The sequence below is a fragment of the Poeciliopsis prolifica genome, unplaced genomic scaffold, assembly GCF_027474105.1.
Source record: "Poeciliopsis prolifica strain line A6 unplaced genomic scaffold, Auburn_PproV2 SCAFFOLD028, whole genome shotgun sequence".
Classification (NCBI taxonomy): domain Eukaryota; kingdom Metazoa; phylum Chordata; class Actinopteri; order Cyprinodontiformes; family Poeciliidae; genus Poeciliopsis; species Poeciliopsis prolifica.
This window is the reverse complement of record NW_026562403.1, coordinates 6,791,149-6,804,991: the sequence shown is the minus strand read 5'-3', so window position 1 is coordinate 6,804,991 and position 13,843 is coordinate 6,791,149. Positions and strand designations below refer to the sequence as shown.

At 37.3% G+C, this 13,843-nt stretch overlaps 1 protein-coding gene across 3 annotated transcripts in view; it reads left to right on the top strand.

The window, feature by feature from the left end:
- The window catches only part of bmpr1ba (bone morphogenetic protein receptor, type IBa), a 66,695-nt gene that overhangs the window by 18,555 nt on the left and 34,297 nt on the right, over positions 1-13,843 (top strand). The window contains exon 2 of one of the 3 annotated variants that reach the window (XM_055049030.1): positions 5,923-5,976. The exons of the other annotated variants lie outside the window; for them this stretch is intronic. The gene's annotated coding sequence lies outside the window, so the exon portion shown is untranslated. The remainder of the gene's footprint in view (positions 1-5,922; positions 5,977-13,843) is intronic. 3 annotated transcript variants of the gene reach the window in all.

The window sequence follows — 13,843 nt, the reverse complement described above, 5'->3', positions numbered from 1 at the left end:
TGGGCTTTCTTCAGGTTTGGTACAATGTTGATTTAGTATTTGTGAGAACTGCAGTGTGTTGGGGCTCCACAGTCTGGACATTCTGCACTGGCTGCGCTGCTAGGTGACATGCTATATAAATTCAACTTGTATGATTGCTTGTGTGTGTTTTTTACAAAGTGGGTGGGGTCTATGTGTGTGTTCTAGTGAATGTGTGTGTGCGTGAGAGAGTGAGCAAGAGCAAGAAACCAGCTAACAGAAGTTCCTCAGAGATGTTATGTGTGAGTGCAGGGTAAAAGGCCAGGTATGCTGAGTGACTGCCACATTACCCATAAGCATGAATCAATCTTCTGTTCAGACATTTAGCTATTTACAGGCTCACATGAATTTGATCATGTGTTTTCTTGTAATGGTTTTCTAGAATTTCCTAAAGCTTCTGAGGCAGCACTGTTTCACTGGACAGGATTTTGGTTAGTGTCTGCACCTGAGAATGAGGAAGAAAAAATACAAAAAAGTAAGAATGGAAGACTAATGATCATTCTGAATATTACACTATTATAAATGCAGTAATTTTGCTGTAGTAATCCATGTCCTTTTCCCTTTACACTGACTTATAATAATTACAACCTCAATAAATTTGACTGAATTAGGCATATGTGTTTTGCCACAAAAAACTCAGCACCTTGAGGATGTTTCATGGACCTAGTGATCAACAGAATCACAGAAACTCTTAACATTTGCGGCATGGACAACAATTGCAACTGGATCTAATGTCACAAGTGCACATTTTCTACTGCTTTGTAGCTAATGTATTGTGTGTGTCAAACAAGACCTGTGAATGAGTCACACGGTGTGTGAATAAAGATGAGCTGCATGAGACTTTTTACAGGAATGAATGATTGTAGGACTGAACTTTTGTGTTTTTAGTAAAGGCTGCATTAAAGCTACAGTAAGGGAGACATTATTGGCATCTAAATAGGTCAACTCTGTCATACCATGGAAAAGACAAAACATATTTGCACTAAGTTGAAGGATTGCTTCACTCATTTTTGAATGTCTTAAATTGGACATCATCTCTTCTGCATTACATATTACTTTAAATGTGTTTGTCTGAAATGGGTCAGTTTGGAAATTGAGACCTCATATCTCAACAAGATTTCTTGTATCCAAAGCTTGAATAGTTCAAACAATTCAGGAATTAGAAAATCTTATTACAAAGAGGATATCCCTCAGACTGTGGCAGGAATCTTAGAGGAGAAATTTGGTCAAGTTGTATCATAATTGTATCTACATTCAGGGTAGGTTTTAAAAGATAGAAGTAAAAATATTGCTTTAAAAAAGCAAAATCATGTCTATGCTTATTTCTTACATTCACTGTAACTTTATCAGAAACTTGTCCACTTATCACTTGCACTGCTCTCTCCATCCTTTCGTCCATCTCTTTTAATTGTTTGACAACAGCATCTATATGGTATCAAAAAGCAACACATCACCTTTCATTAGGCATGTTACGTAGATGATGTGACACAAGGTCAGAATCACTTTACCCCAAAAATATAGAACAAATAAACTTTTCACACACAACTTTGAGACTGATTGTAGCTGTCAGAGCTATCGCCAGGTGCTGCAATATGTTGATGAGCTTGATACAGTCATCATGAAAACCCTGAGCAGGTCCAGGATACAGTGTTAAAAACTAAACATTATTTCAGCTTGTGGAAAAAAAAAACATATGACAATTATTTCCCTCCTGTTATGCCACTGAAACAAGAAATACAGTTTAAAAATCCCTATGGGTATTGCTAGATAATAATATCAGTAGTGTTTGCTTAAAAAAGTAATTTTCAGTAAACAACTGCTCTGAAGACAATGATTGTATTGTTCTGGTGATAATAAACATTTCAATGCATTACAATTTTTAAGCTTTTTTTTTTTTTTTTAAAAGAAACATTCTCATAAACCTTCAGTGAGACTTATAAGCAAATCTAGACCTCATTGCATTGCTCACAAACCAAACAAGAATTTAGGAGCTGCCCGCCCTGCAAGAGAGGAAAAATACACACACTGGCAAAGGTTTATGGGAAATCATAATGTGTAATTGTATCTAGCTGAGAACATTTTGGTAACTTACAGCCAAATCTCACAGTACTATTGCTGCATAGTGAAAAAAGTTTACTACCATACTGATTTAAAGGGTTGCAGGAGGGAGATAAATTTGACTTTGAAACATAACTATATCTGACGCCTTGAAGCTGGCCTCTGTCTCTTTAAAAACCCCTACTCTTTCCAACATTCTCCCTTCAGCACGCCATCGCAACTATGCTTCTACATGCTTCCCAATAATGTAGTTTACAGCCTTTGTTTAGAGTGTTGTAGTTTATCTGATGAGCTCAACAGACGCACAAATTCAAAAGGTGTTTGGGAATTGGTGCTGCCACTAGTCTGGAGGAGTTGTGTGGGAGGGATGTGGGGGAGAGGTGCTCTGTGTGGCTGGAGTTTGGCTGATGACTGCAGCTCCAAGGAGGGGCTTTATCTAAATAGGTGGCACATTTTATTAGCAGGCGTTAAGGCATTGCTGCCATGGAAGATTCAAGGATTCCTCAAACATGCATCAATGAATCAAATCCACACTCTGGGTGGCTTTGAATGACATTCTAACATGATTTAAAGCTCAACAAAGTAAACTTTTCATAATAATATACCTGCTGCAGAATTTACGTTGTACCAGAACAATTTATGTTGTACCAGAACAACATAAATTGTTGTCTGGTACCAAACTGTCAATTTGGTTTGATCAGGGGTAATAATGTTGCATTTATTGCCAGGCTGAAATGGGGATTTAAACATGATGTGTCCACAAAAAGCATAACTGGGTTTAATGTTTATTCTAATCACTAGCTCCATGTCTTGACGATTAACATACACCTTGCCATTGTTTTTTTTTTTTAACTTGTCTGTATCCACAAGCTTCAGTCTGCAACTAACATGAGTGTATCTAATATACTCTTATATTAGCCTAATTAAATTATTGATGCATCATCTTGTGTCACAATAGATCATGAAACACTTTGAAGGATATATGTGGCTTTAGAATATCTGCACATGACTTTTCATTGCAAGCTGTTGGATTTCTCCAGTCACCCGATCCAACCATGTTTTTGTTGCCTATTGTAAAGCTGAAAGCGAGTTGACAGATTGTAGTAACTAAGTGAAAGAAAGGATCAGGGTAGTAATCTGTCTCACTGATCCTTTTTGAAAGAACCAACTGTTTGGGATACAGACGTGACATGTCTGCTCCTGAAGGCTGACCTGTAAGCTGACACCTATAGTGGCATTTTCTGCCGTCGCCGCGACTCGGATCACACAAAGTTATCCATAGCTGGTTCTAAAGGTTGTTTATATGAGCTGTTTATGGTTAAAGTAAAATATTTCTATGACATTATCTTACTTGAATTTCCATTATTTTTCAGTGTAGCTTTTTTGGCAAGACATTTTCTATGTGTTACTTTTCTCTGCTGGCCAGGTCAAGAAACATATATCAGCTGCATGGTCAAAGAGTGGGGACAAAGTAGCGGCTTATAGTCTGAAAAATACAGTAGTGTGGAAAGACTTTTCCAGGGAAGGCGCTACATTAGCTGCCGTGTCAAGATTAAAGTTATATATTCAATGCCTGATGTTTGAGACACTGTTCAGTGATGTCCGTAAATAGAAGACACATTAAACATGCAAGAACACACTCCTGCCATAGGCACATATATTTAGTAACAAAGTGGTTGTTTTTATAAATTGATTAGTGATTTTTGTCAGCATATATTTAGAAAGACACTTGTTTTGTTGCTCAGGTCCCAGGATGGTTGCGTGTCCAAAAAAAGAGGATTCTGCTTTGTCTTACCATTGCACTGGCATGCTTGGCATTTGCACAGAAATCAAACTTAATCTGTATTAATTTACTGTCATATACATTACCTTTTAAAAAGGCTGCTGTTTTATTGTGTGACTGCGGGTTGCGTTTTATTGCATTCTGTTTGTGGCCCAGATAAGTGGCACGCTATGCAGATTCCGTTTTTTTGATCACACACTTAATGGTGATTATTTATAAAGAGTAATTATTGTTATGCAAACTGCATTTGGGAGCAGATTGTCCAAGTTCCAAAAGGAAAAAAAAAAACCCCTTTCCATGTCGATCTTCATAATAAAGGATCAAAAATCAGATTTCTTTATTGCATTTCCTTAATTTAAAGCACTGTTGTACAACAAAGTAGTCAAGTGATGCGTCATTCCGTCCAGGACGCCCAGCCGGGAAAATAAACAATTCATCATAAATGCTAATTATGTATACTCTTAGTCATTTTGATAATAGGCAAATATAGCTAATATAAACACTTAAAGATTGTTTTACCTTCATTATCAACATTATAGAAGGCTTTTAATGTTTTGTGGCTCCAGACAAATTTGATTTTTGTTTTTTGGATCCAAAATGGCTCTTTCAACATGTTTTGTTGCCGACATGTTGCATTGACATATAGAATTACTTTGTTTAAGATCTTCTAGTATAAACAAAGATTGACTTGTTCATTTCTGTGTCACACAGGACCTCAGTCTAACCTATGCAGCAATTTTCCTTGATACTGATATCTTCAAGTTTTAGATTAGTCTAAGTTGATATACAGTCTGAGTACACCTCTTTAAAACAAATGTGCTCTGTCTTTGGAGCAGATCTGCTGCCAAGATGAAGCTGAGTATTTAATCTTATCCAGTAAATCTCCCTTTCTTCTTGAAGTTTGACATGTCAGTTGTTATCTTTTCTAAGTTTGCCATCAAAGTTAAGTTCTTTTTTTAAAATAAGTGTAACAGTTTTAAAATTAATCAGTATTTTGTCCTAATTTACTCAAGGTTCGTGTTCTGTGTGGTGATTATTAAAGCGTGGCAGGTTTTACGACTCCCAGGATTAGATTTCATTGCAACTATGTGAGCTAAAAGAATCATTATCCTGGACGTTTTTGACCCACAGCAATTACTAGTGTCATTTTTTTCATCGTTAACTGGATGACACTTTTACAAGGGTAAATGTATGGCTTTTCTTTTTTCCCCCTTAACTAGCTGTGGTTTCACTGATGTATTAAAATCTGTAGAGGCTTTGATTTATGTAAGATCTGCTCATTTTAACACCTAGCGTGAATTAACCCCTTTGTCAAATTGTGGTTCTGACTACAGGCTATTACATTAGCAACAGACCACAGACAGGCACACAACTCACAGAGACACATGCACACACACACACGCACGCCACCCCATACACGCACACACACAGTGGACTGGTTTATAGTGTGCCAATAAAAAGCAACGCTGTGCGAAATGAATCCAATGTGAATTACAGTTTTTCTAAAGCTGTGTTTTCTTAGAGATGAAGAAATGGACCCGCCCAGAGAGTTATGGTTATTGAAGGAATTTAGAGTTGAGCTTATTTTTCCAACTCTACAGGTGGGAATCTGTTAGACTTGACCCTTCGCTCACTTTATCCTTTCTAATGAATTTAAAGTAAAAAAACTGCAATAATTTTTTTCTCTGGATATTATGATTTACTCCAAAAGCATGCAAAATATACCCTTTTGGTTAATTGTTGATTCTACAATGCGCTTGGTGTTAGCATGTATGGTTGTTGGCCTTGAGATGTTCTTGGTGTGCACTGCGTCATCTGTTGAATGCCAGTAGAGACTACATCTCCTCTGTACCCTTGAACAGGAGAAAGTGGCTACAGTAAATGAGTGAGGGAGTTCAGACTGATTTGAAAGAGACCAGCTGTGTTACTTGTTATGTAGGAATCATGTTTAATTTTTTTTTAAGTTTCTTTTTTTTTTCCAAAAGTAATGGCTGCATTAAAGCTACAGTTTGTTCACGAAAGCCTTTTGTAATTTCTCCCAAATATTGTGACATTGTGTGCAGGTATTGCTCAGCTGTGTGACCAAAGTCCAACAAACGTCAGCCCATCGCTTCCAGGTAAGAAGAAAATGTACTGTATACAATTTATTTGTTCAGCACATTTCAGTAGAATTCATCACACCAAGAATGCTGAACATAATTTATAAAAACTTTTAAAATAAATACAAAATTTAAACTAAAACGAATATCACACACCAAGAAACAGTTCGTACAACAAATAAACAAATTGGGAGAATAAGAGTCCCAGTACCAAGGCATAATTTTTGCTAGCATTATGAACAGAAAAGACAATTCAGGAATGGAACAAGACAGCATCAAAGGCTCTGCTTTCTCTGCACATTTTTACTTTCAGATGGCAGAGGATAAATTGTATTGGTCAGTAAAACAATTTTTCCAGTTCTTTGAAATGAAAACGGAATTCATAAACATAATCATTTTTCACTATAAAATTGATTATGTGAAAATGAAAATGATAATGTTTTGAAATGTGCATGTACATCTTTCCAAAATAAAATCAATGTAGGATGAAAAACAAAATCTGTCTGAAAGCAGAAGAATAAATAGATTTTACAGATTTATTGACTGCTGTACTTTTCTATCAAATTGTTGCTCTGTGTAAATGCTCTTTCCACATTCCATTTTGTAATGCATTACTGTCATGGAAGTTTTTGGGTGTTAGTCACACTTCATTACTGATGTAATTGGAGAAGTTTATTTCCAGGATGTAAAATACCACCTGAGACATTCACAAACACACAGGTGGTGAAAGAAATGTACATGTGAACTTGCATGTGTAGTCTCAGGTGTGCTGAGAACAGCATCTTTCAGCATGACGAGGCTCTAACCTAAAAACAACTGCAGGGTGAGGAGCAGGGCCAGTGTAATGATGTGTAAATGTAAATAAGACAGATGAGGGAAGGTGCTGCATGTGAGCTCATGAAAAGACATGAAAAAAAAAAAAATCTTTCCAGTTGTTTCCATTGCATCTGACTCCAAGGACTCCTGCTGTGTAGATGTTGCTATGAGCCAATCTGGACACAAACCTTCTGTTGAACTGATATGTACGTTTCTACTATTTATTGCTTGAGCAGAAATAAACTATTATTTTTCTAATTAAACAAGCACAACATTTTGTAGCCTGAAGTTAACCAAAATGATTATACGATTAAAAAAAATTATAGATTTTGTCACTTCTGTCTCAAAAGATGAAAAAGAAAACTGTTCAAAACAGGAATCACAACCATAATCAATGGATTAAGGATATAATGAAATAATATTCTAAAACTTAAGTTTGGCTGTTTATGATTGTACTCATCAAAACATTGAACTGGTTGTGATAATAAAATTATTGGATGAGTGTTTGAAGCTTTTTTTCTCTCTCTTATAGAAAATAAACATTTTTAAACAAAATGAAAATAAAAGAATGATTTGAGAAGATATTTTTATCTTAGGGCCACATAATCCGCTATGATTGTTGTCCAGGGCTGGAGCATTGAATTAACACAATTTTTCTAAGTATTTACAACTTTAAATTTGTTATCTGTGAAATTTGATGTAATGTCTTAATTTCATTCATTGCTAAAAAGATTTTCATAGAATGACAATCTATTTAACATAAAAACCTGCTTGCAAGAAGAAGCCTATTCAGACAAATCAACAGCATTACCACTTTATAGATGCGTAATTTCAATTTTTAAGCAAGCAGCCGTTAAATGCTTTTTTTTTTTTTTTACTGTAAGAGTCATTGATGGACTTCAGATTCCTAAATTGAGAAATGGAAGGCAAATTTTTGATTTTGATTCTTCTTATCAATTTAACTAACTTTATTTTATCTAAAAGTTGATCCCAAAGTTGACAAAATTATCCAAATTGTGTTTGCATGTTAGTGGAACTACATTTGTTCATATTGCAGCTTCAACAAATCATTGCAGTACAAAGTAGTTTGTGTCCCAACAGTGTAAGCAGAGGTCTTTGAGATTGGGCTTGAGCAGGTTTCTAAAATAATTGCTGCAGCTCCCAAGTTTTACCAGAAAGTTTTACTCCTCACAGCTGTACAGTGAGGAGTAGAGTGAAAGCGGAACACACGATTGGTTGGAAGTGTCGGGTTTATTTATAAAACTGCAGTAAAGTGGTTCAAGGCAAAGCCTAGCTGCAGGTATTGGCTTTTATAAATGGAATTAAGTCTCATTTACATTTACACATTACTGATGCTCCTTCTGAGTCTTCTCAGTGTTCATATGAGCACACTAAAATGTTTGACTAAAACATGTCTGCTCTGACCTTGAGGGTGTTAGCAGTGTTGACGTTTGTTTGGGAGGTGATTTGGTTCTTCAGACTGCTGCCAGGTCCCATGGGTTGAGATCAAAGAAAAATATTTCTTCCTGGGTGACGCTGAGAGAGCTTTGTGTTTATTCTAAAACTGACTCTCACAATGTTTGTGTTTAGGTCTATCTTTGGTCCTGACTCCTTTCGTTGCTGTGTTGCCTACCTATGTGTGCTGTTGTCTGCTCAGCTGTCTTTTTGTGACTTGTGCCTGACATTTGAATTCCAGTCACTTTTTTTTATGTTTTACCTCTCTGGGGTGTCCTAAAGTTGTGTAACTTAGCTTTAGGAAGACAAAGTAAAAAAAAAAAATAAATAAAACTGAATTTGAGGTTTTTATTTTAGTGGTAGACCGTGAACATTTATTTTTATATCACACTGTCAGCCCTGGGTAGATTAATATGTTCTGACAGCATCTGGAAAATCTTGTGTGATTTTCAATTGAAGGCAAGTTTGCAGGAACTGCTGATTGCTCAATTTCTTTCTATTTGTTTGGCTTAGGAACACCTCTTTAAACCAGAGCCAGCTCAACATCTTTGCAAAACATGCAAAGTTGGTCTTTTTGGTTTGGAGTGTTTTGCACCTGTCTCTCATAATTCATTGTGTTCATTTTAACACAACAAGTCTGGTCAGGGTGAAGTGATTTGTGCTTTTCATTTCTGGCTGCAAATCAGACTATTTAACACCACACAGGTGGAGAGCAAAAACACAATATGAGGTCATGTGAACTAAATTACTGTACTGAAAAAATCCTGTGCACACAATGTATAAAAATGAAATTTCTTTAAACTTACAACATGATGAATTTAGTAGTAGTTTGACTGCCTTGTCATTAGGTGGGATGCTCCAAGCTGTGCCTGCAGAACAGAGGAATTCATGTACTTGGATAGTTGTGAGGTCCCTCCACTCCCCCAGGGATGTGTTTTGTTTTGCTGTTCTCCACTGCAGCTAGATGAATGGACACATGGAGAGCTGGGGGAGGAGGAGACCATTGGACATGTTAAAGGACACCTGTGGGGCTTTGTGGGGCCTCCTCATGATGGACGTGGTTCCGCTTCAGGTGGCAGTAATTTCTCTAAGCCGTGGGGAGGAGCAGTGTAGTGGCATTTTGTGCCTGTGTGTGCATGCACTTACCATTTGTTGGTCAGTCAGAAAGACAGACACCCAGATAATGAATTATGGCTTCTCTTATTGGTGAATTTTGCCGGGCCTGCAGAGCATTCACTGTGTGCTGGCCGTGGACTTCCACATATCCACAGATGCGGAAGCCATGAGAACTTTATTGGTTATTCTAGAAGATCGGCCTATGACATTTAATAACAAGCTCCGGACTTCTCATCTGAAGCAACATGTGATCCTCCGCAGTATCAGGGAAACAGATGAGGCCCTGAACCAGTAAAGCACAACTTCACTTACACAGACACACAAGCATGCCAGCGCACATTTGCCTCTAACTCAGCCTTCAACAATAGCACATTTGTCCAACAGCTGATCTCCATATGATAAGGGATAAAAGAATATTAGGCAGAACACCCACACACACACGCGATTATGTCCACAGATGGTTATCGTATTTACATAATCATTAGTTGTGGGTGAAACTCTGTCACGATCTGTGTGGTGTTCCCAGTGGTATTTAAAGCAATTACTATTTCAAAGATAGAATTGTTCACACATATATAGTGCACATATACGAATGTATGCATGTGAATGGAGGAATTCAGCCAAGTACTGGAGAGCAATGAAGTTTCTATTACTGAGAGGCCATCCTGCTTTTTTAAAATACACTGGCTGAAAATTGTTCAGCTTCCTTTCATCCCTACTTTAATAGAAAATAAGCCGAAGGGAGGACCCTGTGTAGTTTTCTGCTATTAGTACTGGCAAAGTTCTGCTTGTTTGCAGATCCAGGTGTTTTGTTTTGTTTGTTTGACCTTTTAACTTTTGTACCACAATAAGTAGAACATAGAAACATTTTAAAGCATCAAATAAGTTGCTGTCTTCATTACCGCTCATGGATTTCTCTCTTTGTCAGAGCAGAGCGAGTATGACTCATGGCTAAAACTCCTGCTGTTAGATGGCTTTGTAACAATCAAATTGAAACTATTTCACTGGAGGAGAATGGGAGTTTCTCTGTGCTATAATGACCTGCAAGAACTTGTATCAACTAACATAAATTTATGGCTGGAACAATTAGGTTTTTCTTTTTGATGGATTCTTTACATGCATTCTGAGTAGTATGTGTGTAGATTTTTGGAATCAACATATTATGTGCTTACAATATATATTCTACTACTTAAGAAAGCAACAAAATGTCCTGACATTCAAGGTTGTATATCAAGAGTTTTACACATATTTCTCAGGCATAACAATAATTCTGCAAATCAACTTGTGTGCATGGATCCGTCTGCATCTTCCTCATGCACACAACCTTCTCACACATGCATGTAAATACATGTTTTTTTGTGTCACAACTTATTTTGGAGTTCAGAGTTCGTCTTCGGAGGTCAAAGTGTGAGTGCAGTGTTTCACTGTTTAGAACAAGTCCTCTGTTATTCGCTGAATGGGCACTGCATAGTGTTTTCTCTGAGACTCAGAGATAGAGAGAGATTTTGTAAAGAAGCAAAGAAGTTGATGTGGGTGACTGGTTAGATTGTGAGGTAAGAGAGGAATAGGCATTCATGTGTTCTGGTAGTAAGGTCATGGATATCTTGGTGATCTCATTGAACTGAGTGTGTTCCATATTATATATCTTTCTAAATTTGTGTGAATATGTTGTGGAATTTAAACCTAAATCTCCACAAATTCATTCAACACTTCTGATAAAAGAAAGAGAATGTATGGAGGAATGAATGCATGTTTTGTGTGTTTGGCATTCATGCTTTTCTCCAGACATAAAAGGTCTGTGGTGGTTATCCGAGAACCTGCAGTGAACCTAAGGATCCCTGAATAGTGGATTCTCTATATTTGGGAGTTGGACCAAGGCCGCTGACCGAAACTCTGACCCCACACCTGCCTTCTGTGTGTGGCGAGCCAAACTACTTTGGCTTGTACATGTCTTACAGTCATATTTAATCTTTTAAGTAAATACAGTCTGGCATACAATGGTAAGCACATAGCTAATGTTGCTTTTTCATGTGTTCTGTGCAATATTATTTGTTTACTTTTTTGTGTAGGTTACACAGACAGGTGTAGAGCAACACTAAAAGCCCATTCCTTTGGACTGACAATGATTGCTTACTTATCAAGAACGGTAAAAGGCATAAAAAGACATCTAAAATGTGTGGAAAATTTGTTCTCAAGAACTTTGGCTTCATTTACTTAATCATTTTGAAGTGTTTAAACCATATGCTATTAAAATCTGAATTTGCACTGAACATAAATCAAATTGTGTTCTATTTAGTTTGTTGTTGTGGACCTAAAGGTGGAGTTGACCTAAACTTCCAATTAGGATACAATAGTGTCATTATAAATATGTGGATCTATACGGTAAATGCCGGTTCTGTATATTTGCAGACATTGTTTGGTTTATTTAAGTTTATTCTGAGCTTCTCTAGATTTTGGAAGAACACATTAGACTGGAAAGGTTTCTCCAGTATAGTTTTTTATTCAGCTTTGTTCCAAAGTAGAGTTTAATTGCAATCCAAAATTGGAATAGGTACACATCTCTGGCTTTTCAGTGTGTGTGTTTGTCTGTATGTAATGACTGCCAGCAAATGCGTGACCAGTCGCTCAGTTCTTGTTCCGCATTTAGGTCTCAGAGTTCAAGGGTCAGAGGGGGTCGGGAGACAGTATGAATAACTGCCTGTTATCAGGTGGCAAACAAAAGAATGTGTGTGTGCTTGTATTTAAGTGAAAAACAGGAAGCAAAGATTTACTGGATGGCCGAAGGAAGGAGACAAAATTAGAGAAATTGTGATGGATGGAAATACAAACGGAAACTAACAGGCAGGCTCAACCACAAATCCAGGTTTTCTTCAGATGTTGTAAGGTCTTTGTTCTGTTTCATCCTTTATCCCTTAATGTTTATCAATAAAATATTAAAAATACACATTATTCTGATTTGCCTTGGGTGCTTTTGCACTTTACGATCACTTAACTGTGTCTAATTTCCTTCAGTTTACTAATCTGCCATATGATTTATTTTTTTTATTGATCCATAAAATTTTTTTGCACACATTAAACGAACATTGATGTGTGAGATGGGTATATCCAAACTTTGCTTGTTCTCACAACGAAATAGATTGAAACATTAGCTTACAATTTTACAGATATTTCTACTGTCTTTGTCTGGCTCTTCTAGCTACACCAAAATGTTCAACTTGCTCAGATTTATTTTAAAAAATGTGTATGTCTCTCCCTTCTCTGTGCCTCCTACTCACCCCTTCCCCCCACTGTCTGTTTTTCTCCCTCATTTCATAACCCCCTCTTCTTTTTCCCCCTGCTAATTGCCACCCTGTTGTAGCATCCCGGGAGCCAGGGGCTCATTAATTGGTGAAGAGGAGACAGGTGGCGCCACTGTGTTGCGATGTTTCTTGTTAGTTGGATGTGTGTTTTCATTATGTTGACCTTGTGTTTTGGGGAGCATCTTTGTTTGCATGAATTTGCCCTTCTAATTGTATGTTCCAATACATTAACATGGATTTGAGCGCACATACTTATGTGCATGTGAAAGTATGACTTCCGTATGTGACTGTGTGCCTGTGTTGAAATGGGTGTGTGTGGGTACTCTGGGTTGTCAGCCGCACAGAGCCCCTTCTCACTGTAATCTCTTTGTTTATGCAGTGTGAAAAGGGCCTGACGGGGGCATGAACTCACCACGCTCTTATCCCACTGCGCCACTCACCCCAAGTGGACCATCATGCTTCACCACCACTAGCCTGACACTGGCATTACTCCCATCACTCCCCCCACCTCATTTTAACAATGCAGTTTTGTCTGACCCTCTTCTTTTTCAATAACAACCCAATCCGATAATAATACGTATTGTAAGTGATTTGCAACAATAATGATTCAGATGGATGGTTGGAAAAGCTCAGGAAGTAAAGAGCTGCCAGAGCTGCAAACCATCTTGGTTTTAGCTAACAGTTAGTTATCAGATAAAATGGTGAAGGTTTTTATGTGTGTCATCTGATTACATCCTGCAGGTATCCCTGAACTTACACACACTTCCTCAATCTCTCATTCATTGCTACTCTTTCATCTTGATCTTGTGTTGTTCTCTTCACTGTGCATCTTGCCAGCTTTGCAAGACCAGTTGGGAAAAACGTGTATATTAGTTGTATATTAGCATCGCATTGTTTAAAGCAGTGTTTTATAGTATGGAAATTAAGGTGTGTTTTTCTTTAAGAAAGGTTTGTCTGTCATTGTGTCTGATCTGATTCAATTTCTAAATGCATCCCTCTTATCAGGTGTTTCCCCTCAGGCTTAAAAACAGCAGTTATCAAACCACCACTGAAAAAGAACAATCTGGACAAGTCTGTATGGGGAAAATTACAGGCCAATTTACAATCTTCCATTAATCTGCAACGTTATTGGAAAAGCTGTTTTTCAACAGCTAAACAGCTTTGATGTTAGTTTCAGGGGAGAAGCAGCATTCAGTTTT